Raw genomic sequence first — 10881 nt, 5'->3', positions numbered from 1 at the left:
CAAAAAGGAAGGTGACAGATAGCAGTAACAAGTAAACAATAAATAATCGATAAATCATCACAACTCACAATATGTGAGTTGTATACAAGTTGTGATTTAGAATTCTTCTTGCTGCAATCATCTCTCTTAATTGATTGATTCTTTCCTTTATAACTTTTGGTAATTTTGCTAATGTAAATTCAATTTATTAGCTTTCTTTTTATTTCCTTATGTAGCCCTACTAACTCTCTGTATTTAGCCTAACCATGTAAGGCTTTGTAAAAACTTCATCTTGAATTATATTGAGTGATTTTCCCTCTGTTTTGGTTTCTCAATTCCTTTCAGATAAGAGATTATTACATGGTATCAAAGTAGCCTCCTTGACTTGGCATCTTTGATCCGTTTCCACATGTAACCACATCTTTTCTTGAAGAAATTGCTCTTCTCGTTTGCATCAATGGTAGATTCCTCCTCTACTACCAAAAAGAACTCAACTCACCAATTTTCCCTCTATCCAATATATCTGGAATCTAGTCTCTATTTAGCTAGACTCATCCAATTTTATTCTATGGAAGTTTCAGCTAATGTAAGGCTCATAAGCTCTATGGCTTTATTGACGGCTCTCCGTCAAAGACCTCTGAATTCTTACCGTCGTTTTCTTCCTTGGTTGAATTTGCTACTTCAACCGAGCCTGTTACTCTGGTAATCAACTTTGTGTATATCGATTGGATGGCAAAGGATCGTGCCCTAATGACCTTGCTTAATGTTACCTTGTCACCAGCAGTTCTTGTGTATGTAGTTGGATGTGAATCTTCCAAACAAGTATGAGAAACCTTGGTGAAGCACTATTCCTTTACTTCCCGCACCAATGTGGTTGGCCTCAAATCTGATCTATAGTCTATTGTAAAGAAATCGGGTGAATCAATCAATTCATATGTCCAATGCATTAAGAAGCTTAAGGACAAACTTGCTAATGTTTTTCTTGCCATTGATGGTGAAGATCTCATTATTTACAAACTAAATGGCCTTCTCGCCCATTTCAACACATTTTGTACTTGGTGCGTACCCGTTCTCAGTCCATTACTTTTTCTGAGCTTCATTTTCTTTTGGCCTTTGAGGAAATCACTATTGATGGGTAGCTCAAATGTGATGAATCCTTGCACAGCCGACTTCTTGATTGCGAAAATTTTAGTTACAAAAAATCAAATTCCAACCCTAATTTTTCATGAAAAATTATATTGATGGTAAAGGCAGATTACCAAATAATGGTCTTGGTGGTAAAAAAATATTTTAGGAATTTCAGCGGTTCTGGTAGATGTCTAATTTTTCTCCACTACCCTTTGATGTTCAACCTACTCGTCCTACTGACTCTCAACATCAACGAGTTGTCTGTCAAATTTGTCTTCGTACTATCCATACTAAGATTATTATAATCGGATGAATTATAACTTTCAAGGTGGTCACACACCCGCTCAATTGGCTCGAATGGTTGCCTCTCAAAATTACGTTGCTATGACTGCTTCTGATTCACATGGCTCGCTTGTTTAGGTTGCAACAATCACATTACCTGTTTTCTTAGTCATTTAACCAACACCTCTGAATATAGTGGTGATGATCGGATTACTATGGCCAGTGGGCACAGTCCTCCTATCACTCACTCAGGTCGTGGTATTTTAAATACCTCTTCTTCATCTCTTGCTCTTTGTTAACTTCTTTACGTTCCTAATATATCTTTAAACATGCTATCTGTCCATCGATTTTCTTGATAATAATTATACTATTATCTTCTCTTCTAAGCTTTCTCCATTCAAGACAAGCTTTGGAGCCAGACTCTTCCACGACTTTTACAAGATTTGCATCTCAGTCCTTTGTAACCTCTTTTTGTCATCCCTGCAGCCTTTCAGATTTTGCTCATGTTAGTGCACGAACTTCTTCTTCCATCTGGCATGATAGGTTAGGGCATCCAAATGATTCCATTATGAACTATGTTTTTCATTTTATAAACTTGCCTATATGTAAATCTCAGAAGTGCATTTGTGAACATTGTCTTCGTGATAAAATGCATAAGCTACCCCTTTTCAATTTCACAATTTGTTTATGTTTTTTCTCTTTAACTTCTATATACTAAGCTATGGGATCCTGCCCCTGAAACTTCAATCAATTGCTTTGGTTTCTTTGTTGATAATATGTCTAAATACACTTGGCTTTTCCCTATTGCTTGTAATATGATGTCATCTTTTCTGTTTTTCAATGTTTTAAGCTCTTGCTGAGAATCTTTTGGTCTTCTCTCATTAAAATTCTTCATAGTGATGGTGGTTGTGAGTTTGTAAATCATAACTTTGGCACCTTTCTTAGCTCTCATGGTATTGTCCATCAAAAGTCATGTGCTCATATCCCGAACAAAATGGAACCACTAAACGCGAACACCATCATATCATTGAGATTGCCTTAACCTTAATATCAAAATCCTCACTTCCTATAAATCTTTTTCCATTTTGCCTTCTTTTGCCCTCTCCACTGCTGTATTTCTCATCTATAGCCTTCCTACTCCTCTTAATCATAAATCTCCTTTGGAAGTCTCGTTGCATTGCCTCCTAGATTACTCTATACTCAAAATGTTTAGTCTTGTTGTCAAGAAACTAATTGTGAGAGTCGTTTTATCCTTGGCTGCCTTGTTCAATTGGGGTATTCAACAACTCGATGTAAAAGATGTCTTCCTTCATGGGTAACTTCAAGAAGAAGTTTATATACAACAACCTCAGGGTTTTGTGGATTCATCTCAACCTACTCATGTTTGTAAGCTTTTGAAATCTCTTTATGGGTTAAAGCAAACCCCCATGCTTGTTGGAATTAATTTAATAATTAATTCATATGTGTGTAACAAATTAAAGAGTAATTATATTTGGGCTATTTAATGGGCATATAAGTGATATTGATTATGGGTCCATGACTTCCCATTCAATGGTGTGGTCTACTGAGTAGAATTCAACTCATTAATCTTAGGGTATTATGGGAAACCCTAGGATTAACATATAAATATATGGTTATGATCCTCAATACACTATGCTATTTGAGTCTCGTGTTCCCACCAAATAGAGAGTATTGTCATATTTGGTTTGGGTTGTATAGTTGAAAAAGACCACAAACCACAAATTCTAATAGGTCATAGTCAATATATCTAAAACTTTCAGGTAATTCTAATATCTTTATAGATTTTGGCTTTCTTCCATGCTTAGATCAATTTTCTTGATTGTTTTTTGATTATATGACTCTTATTATAAAATAATCATAAATATAGATTTATTTAATTTTTCAACTAGTTGTATCAGAACAAGCTTTACATGGATGATTACTGAATCTTTAGAATTATTTGGATCGACGAAATCTTTTGTATAATTAAAAATTAAAAATTATTGAAAATTGTTCAAATATGTATGACTAGTTCCATAAAGTCTGACTCAAAAGAATTTTTTATTAACAATCATTGTGTGAATCCTTGATTTTTATTAAAAATAAATAAATAAAAAGTATGTGCGGCACTGATTTTTCATCAATGTGGCCTCGTTAAGTGGAGGATTTCTAGGGTACTTGTGGATGTGACCGTGGGTCTTACGAATTGAAGTTTTTCTCTTTTTTAATCATTAATTTATAATTTTTTTATAAATATCTGTGGACATAATAAATATAAAAGATTGTTTATTTTTCATGGTGTGCTCTCTAAGATTGATTACTGTGGTGATAAATTAACGATTTATCAATGACATTTTTTTAAAAATTTTTTTTGAATATTTTGATGTATGAAAATATTATTGTTAATATTTGAAAATAACTCAGGGCTGGTTTGATAACTAATTTGTTTTTAGTTCTTTTAAAACGGTTGTTTGATAAACAATTCAATTTTCTGTTTTTTGTTTTTGAAATTCTATGTAAATAAAAAAATGTAGCTTTCAGAAATAGATTTATGTTTTTTTATTTTTTTTTTCTAATACTCAACTTTTTTCTCTATCATATTTATGTCTAAAAAATTTATATCCCACTCTAAATTTTTTTTTTCTTTCTAAATTTGTCTGTATAAAATTTATTTGTCAGTCTCTAAAATTTTCGTATTTTGAATATTTATTTTTATCTGTCTCTCTCCAAATTTTTTGTGTTTATGTATTTTTATTTTTTATATTTTTTTCTAATATATCAGTTTCATTTCTCTCTAAAAATTTAATATTTTTTAGAACTTTTTTCTCTTTAAATTTCTTCTTTTATAACTTGTTTTCTCTCCCTAATCTATTTTTTCCACTTTAAATCTTGTTTTTTCTCTAAATTTTTTTCCACTATAATTTTTTTCTATTTCTTTCTAATTTCATTTTTTTTCTCTTTAACATATCTTTTTCCTCTCGACTTTACTTTTTTTTTAAAATTTTGTCTCTTTTTGTCTTTAACTTTTCTTTCACTAATTTTTTTCTAAATCATTTTATTTATCTCTCTAAAATTTATCTTCTAAAAGTTTATTTTCATCTTTCTAAACTTGTATTTTCATGTATCTACATTAGATATGACATAAATTTCGTTAGGCCCCATAAATATGAAATGCATGTCCCAAACCCATCCCCGATTTCATTTTTTAATAATTAATGTATATTTATTGCATTTTTTGTTTTTTAAATTCTTAAAATAATTTAAAACAATTATAAAATCGATAAATTTTCTCAAGAACATTTCTCAGACCGAAGAACGAGTGGAGACGGGATTAAAAATTTTCACGAACACGAGAATGGGAGAGTGCATCTTCACTCGTATCCACACCATTGTTATCTCTACTTTACATTGAATTCTCTTTCTCTAATATGTATTTTCAATTTTCTAACTTTTTAAAAACGAAAAACTAAAAATGGTAATTAGCAAACATGTTTGGTTTTTTGTTTCTTAAAAAACAAAAAACAAAGAATGGTCATGAAACATATATGGAAAAACCAAAAACTAAAGACAGAAAAACCAAAAACTAAAAACAGAAATGGTTATCAAACGGACAATAATTAAGATTTAATTTGTAAGATTTTAGTATGGTTGTTTATGCTAATTGTGATCGACCACAATAAAGGTCACAATTTGGCCAAACAATAAATATAATTCTAATTATAGGATGAATTATTGATATTTCATTATTAAATGTGTAGACACCGTATTTGGTCCGACTTCATTTTAGTTTTAATTTTAATTATTTAATTTTTATTTTATTAAGTTTTATTTTGATTATTTTGGTTTAAAATACTATAAGATTACTTTATTATTGGTTATAAGCTAAAGTTTAAATTAAATTAAAAAAATAGATTTTGTTTTAAAGAATTTGATTTAATATTAAAATAAAAGAAATTAAAAGATTTTATTTTATTTATAATTTTGTTTTAAATAAAGGTTTTTTTAATTAAAAAAATTTTAGATTCTGTTTTGGTTAAAAATAAACATTTGGTTTCTCCTCCCGTTTTGACCGCTTTCTCTTCCCTCTTTTTGTTTGGTTTTACTCGACTCACGCATGTTACTATTATTTTTTTTTGGTATATTTAAAGGGCACACAACACACAGAGGAGGAAAAAAAACAAACACACAGAAAACCATACAGAATAGAGGAAATTTGAGGCTTTCATTCCTCCCCTACCTTTCTCTTTCTCTCATCTTCTTCATAATTCCTTCATACCCTCCTCCCCTGTACTTCCCAATCCCTTTTCTTTACCATCCTGGACCACACGCACTCAAATTTGTCAATTATTGTGTTCTAGCCTATGCCTTCTCCACGCCTCAATTTCATCATCGTCGTTGGAATTGGCGAATTGAGAATTTTTCAACCTGTTCCATTGTCAAAGTTTGATCATGGAAAATTCTATATGCGGGAGAGCTACGTAACGTCTCCGTGTTTGGTCGGTTGATCGATCTCGATCATTCTTTTCTTTCCTAAAGGAGGCAGTATGCTTAATCGGCGCGAGCAGAGACGATAGGCTTGCTTCTGGTGGCAAAACCCAATGGTACAGTGAAATCTAGGATACTTCTTTTTAATAAAAGATTTTTTTAATTAATTAATTTCTTTTTTTAAAAAAATGGCTTGTTGTGAAGAAATAAAACGTTTCAAAATGAAAGCAGAATTTTCTAAATCAAGATTTCAAATAAGTTTTAGAAATATAAAATTTGTTTAAAAAAGAATTATCTTCTACAAAGATTTAAGAGGAGGAAGTAAAAAGATTTGAAGATAATCTTTTAGTTTTTAAAAATACATTATTGAAATCTTTTTAAACAAGTTTGTTAATTATTGTTTGGGGAATCTCAACAAATAAAATCTATTTTAAATAAAACATTTTGTTGAATTAAGAAATAAAGTTTTCTTTTGAAAAATCTCTTTAATTTCGAATTAAATAAAATTTTTGTTTTAATTTAATAAAATTCGTTTTTTTTTTTGTTTTTAAAAATAAATTAAAAACTTTGTTTTTTAAAAGAATATTATGTTTATATCTTAGGATGTTGGCATAGTGGTAAGATGTTTGGTTCTCAATGTATAAGACCTAAGTTTGAATATTTGAATCTCTCATTTTTGTCATTTCTTTTTACTAAATAATTATTTTAAATAAAAGATTTCGTTTAGAGTTTTTTTTAAACAAAATTCAAAAATAAAAAATTCGTAATTTAAAAGGGATCAGAACTTATATCTTAAAGTGTTGGCACATTGGTGTGATGTTTGAGTGTCAACACTCATGTTGCAAATTCAAGTCTCAAAATTCCCTATAATTAAAATTATTTTTTTTATTTGTTATTTTTTTAAATAATTATTTCAAAAACTCACGGGAATTTGGAACCTTCCAGTATTCTCGAGGTGCTTAATTTTCCTAATGGCCTTCGTGCCACTCGTACCTATTAATTCATATCTTATCACAAAATGTGAATTAATATAATATGAGATAATTAAAATAAAATAAAAACATTTCTTTTTTTTTCTTTGGACCAAATAAAATAATAGGATAATTTATGATAAAATGTGGTATCATTTTCGAACGGGTGTCGTAGGGTGCTAGCACCTTCACTACGCTTAGTCGACTCCCGAACCAAAAAAATCTATTTTCGCAGACCAAGTTTGTAAATAGGTGACCAATCACACCTCGTAGATGATTGGTGACGACTCCAAACCCTTATCTCGAAAGAGACCCTTCAGGGGATGACGTCGGCCGCTCCACGCACAATGACGTTGCGACAAAATGTTAATTTTAGTGCGGTAGCACGAATACTTACATGAGTTGAAATATCAATGAATTCCTTGTGGGCAATCCAATTTTGATTTTTCTTTCGCGATTTATAGATTGTTTAAAGGGTGTTTTCCATTATTAAATTATGCATAACAATATATTATTAATAATTTTGATAATTCAATTTTCATGAAGGTAAAATTAATAATAATTCAAGATACATATTTTGCATAATTATTTGATTCTTTTTTGTTGGTGTTGATTTGATGAATCATGGTGTCAAATTAGTCTCTGATTTCTCATATTTACATCTTTCAAAATTATCAAATGTTTGTGGGCATGTGTATCAAATATTCTGACAGGTATCTTGTTATCCTCATAGAGTTTAAATATAATGTATTTTATAAATACTTAATATTAATTTTGAGCATATTTTTATTATTAAATGAGTTATTGTTAAATATTATTCATTACCTTATTATTAATTTAATGATATTTTTATTTAAGTTGCATGAATTTTAAACTTGTGATAAAGAAAGAAAACACTTCTACTTTTCGGTGAGCAATATCCCTCTAAGATTTATTGGGATCTTGAAAAGTGGGAGTAACCTAGGTATTACGTTTAATGAAGAAATAAGTAAGAAGTTTCTTAAAGGATAAGAATTGTTGTGAAAAGAACAAAAAGAATATACTTTAAATTTTTGTTTACCATTTCTTAATAAAGAATAAATAAACACTATTGAGTACACTAAAAGATCAAATGCACAAAATTTAAAATGTTCAAGGCTTTACTTGTGCATTTGATACTCATTTGAGACATTATATAATTAGTATGCAGTGGGTTATGATACTTATAAGGGTAGATATTGAACTCTAAATAACTAATTTCTGACCACATGTTTTGAGGAAAATGAATTAAGTAAGAAAATACAAAAGTTACTGATTAATTGTTTATTTCCTTAAAGAAATAAATTAAAGTTGGTACTAAGTTTTATTTGGAACATATGTTTGTCTAAATCACAAAAGAATCAAGCTTAGGAATTCTCTTGATATTTTTTGGAAATTTGAACGTATAGAACAAAATATGTAACACCCCGAGTCCCTCAGGTTAGTTAGTCTCGAATCGGGAGATTTTCATTTAAATTTAAATTAAGCTTTAATTAAATTTATATATATCGGATTCCGCGTGATTGGTTTTATCTTAAGTTGGGATGGGTTTCTTTTTCTTCTTTTGGGCTTGGTTATGTTGGGCTTTTAGTTGGGTTGGTTTGGTTTTAAAACAAAGGAAAAGAAAATTAATAAAAACAAAAAAAAAACCTAAGTTTGCTTTCTTCCTCTCCCTCTTTCATGCTCCAGCCGCCCAACCCCCCCCCCCCCATTTTTTCGTTAACCTCCACGCCGGCGACCAGCACAGCGGCGACGACGATTGCAACACCCAGTGGCAGCGCGGCGTTTTCCGGTGGGTTTGACGGCGGGCCGACGTACCCCTTCACTTTTCTGCAGCGAACCCGCACAAACCTGATCCAGTGACCCGTGCCCAGACACGCGACATTCTCCCCCTCGATCTGTGGCGTTTGTAGCACGTTTCTCCGTTGGCAGCAGCGGCGTGTCGAGTTTTGCAGCAGCACGATCTTCCTGGGCGTTTCCTTTGGCGTTCTTCTGCGTAGGTGTTTTTTTGGCGGCGTCTTGGCATTTCGGTTGATAACCCCGACCCGTGGAAGCGTAGTTTGGGTGACCCATACGTTGTTTTAGCATTCAACAACGTCGAAAGAGGATTTTGAGCATTTTTCCCCTGCTGTAACACGTAAACTGCAGTGTTTGTGGTGTTTGGCGATTACCCACATCCGTTCGAAGCCCGATTTAGGTTACCCACACCTTGGCGAGCTAGATCTAAGTTACCCACACCTATACGAAGTCGATTTTGTGGTAATGAGTCATTTGAACCCTCTTAGAATTGATTTCGAAGGCTGAATCGTATATGTAACTTACTGTTTTTTTCTGTTTTGTGTGCCTAGGTGCGAGATCGACGCAAAACTTAGGGGCGCGGTTGGGTGTAAGTAGACAAGGGGTGTGTGCGTGCGTTAATGTGTGTTAGTTGGTTTCTAATGTGCTGTTTCGTGATGTTTAATATTGATTTTGATACGCTATTGTGCTAGGTAACTCTCGTTTGTGTTAATCTGTATACTTGGTGTAGTGTTGAATATTCGTTAGTGATAATGGTGGAATTTTGCCTTGTTAAACTGCTGAGAATTGTTGTGCGATGATGTGTGTTTACAAAGGATGCACGTTAAAATGAAATTATTGTGATTATGCTTTCTTATGATGTGGGCGTGCTGGTATAGTTTATATAAATGTTCATTTATGATGTGAGCGTGCTGGTTGAGCATATATAAACGTTTCTTTATGATGCGAGCGTGCTGGTCTGAGTCATATTATTTTCTTATGAGATGTGGGTGTAATAGAAGCATATTTTCGGACCTTGTTCGCAGGCTAGGGGTTGATGTGGAGTTGGTTATGATAAGGAACGTTGGATTCTTGGGGAAAGTGAATGGGTGAGTGTCAGGGCCTCGGGTATTAATGGTCGGGGGCTGATACCTCACTAATTGAGTATCGAGACCTCAGGTAAAAATGGTCGAGGGTCGATGCGAGGAGTCTTTTGGAAGGAAAACTATTGGGGCCTTGGGTAAAAATGGTAAAGGGTCGATAGATGGTGAAGTCATCGGGGTCTTGGGTAAAAATGGTCGAGGGTCGATGAACAGTATCGGGGCTCTGGGTAAAAATGGTCAGGGGCCGACTCTACTCGAAAGAGTTAGCTTTGGAAAGCTAGGATAGCTGTGATAAGCGTAGAGGTGCTTGAGATGTTAGGGAGCCTCGAGGTTGGTAGTTAAATTGTTCATGGTTGTGGATATCGCCGGATCTTATAGAGCGTGTCTATGTTTGATTGCATAATGTGATGAAGAGTATGACTATGAATGTTTCATGATTTTTGTTGAGCATGATGTTTGTGTGTTGTTGGTGAGGGCTACTTACGGAGTATATTTTATATACTCACCCCCCCCTCTACAATTATTGTTTCAGGCGGAGGATTCGTTGGCGACCATGGTGATGAAGCGGAGGAGACATGACGTGCGGGGACCATAGGCTGCGTAGTTACTCTTGCTTAGCTTAGGTTTAGATGGTTAAAACTTTATGGTTTGGTCACAAATTGCTTGTTCTTATTTGAATAATTGGGAGGTTCCCACTCGTTGTCTACTTTATTTCGGAATAGTTGTCTATTTTAGTTTTCTTCCATTCATTGAGTTTGCCTAGTTGGAATAATGAAATTGCCTCATGGGGTTGTCCACGGATGATGTTTGATTGATATTCTATAGGGTTGATTTGTTGGTAAATTGATGGGAGTTGAAGCTTTATTTTATATAATTATTTCACAGGGAGTTGTTATCTCATGTTTGGAGTTAAGGTTAGACAGGTGGGTAGTTAATGTGACCTAGAAGCGTGTGGAACGTTCTGGGGCGTTACAAAATTTGTCCCAAATACGTCGCTACATAAGGTATAAAGAAAAAATTGTTTTTCACTTTGAGTATTTAACAAGCTAGATTTTTATATATGAAAACTCATCATATGTGTTGAATAGACTGTGGTATTCCTATGCATTTCTTGTTGGTTCTCAAGATTAAAATAGACA

The 10881-nt window shown here is 32.8% G+C and overlaps 1 long non-coding RNA gene across 1 annotated transcript; it reads left to right on the top strand.

Moving 5' to 3' along the window:
- Positions 1-8567: 8567 nt before the first annotated feature.
- On the top strand, positions 8568-10595 carry LOC148211256 (uncharacterized). Its single transcript, XR_015790981.1, has 3 exons — positions 8568-9122; positions 9212-9249; positions 10275-10595. It is a non-coding gene; the product is annotated as an uncharacterized LOC148211256 (long non-coding RNA).
- Positions 10596-10881: the final 286 nt, after the last annotated feature.

The sequence above is a fragment of the Momordica charantia genome, assembly GCF_013281855.1.
Source record: "Momordica charantia cultivar OHB3-1 chromosome 5 unlocalized genomic scaffold, Mcharantia_2.0 BLBB01000005.1, whole genome shotgun sequence".
Taxonomy (NCBI): Eukaryota; Viridiplantae; Streptophyta; class Magnoliopsida; order Cucurbitales; family Cucurbitaceae; genus Momordica; species Momordica charantia.
The sequence above is the reverse complement of the archived record's forward strand: the minus strand, read 5'-3'. Positions and strand labels throughout refer to the sequence as shown.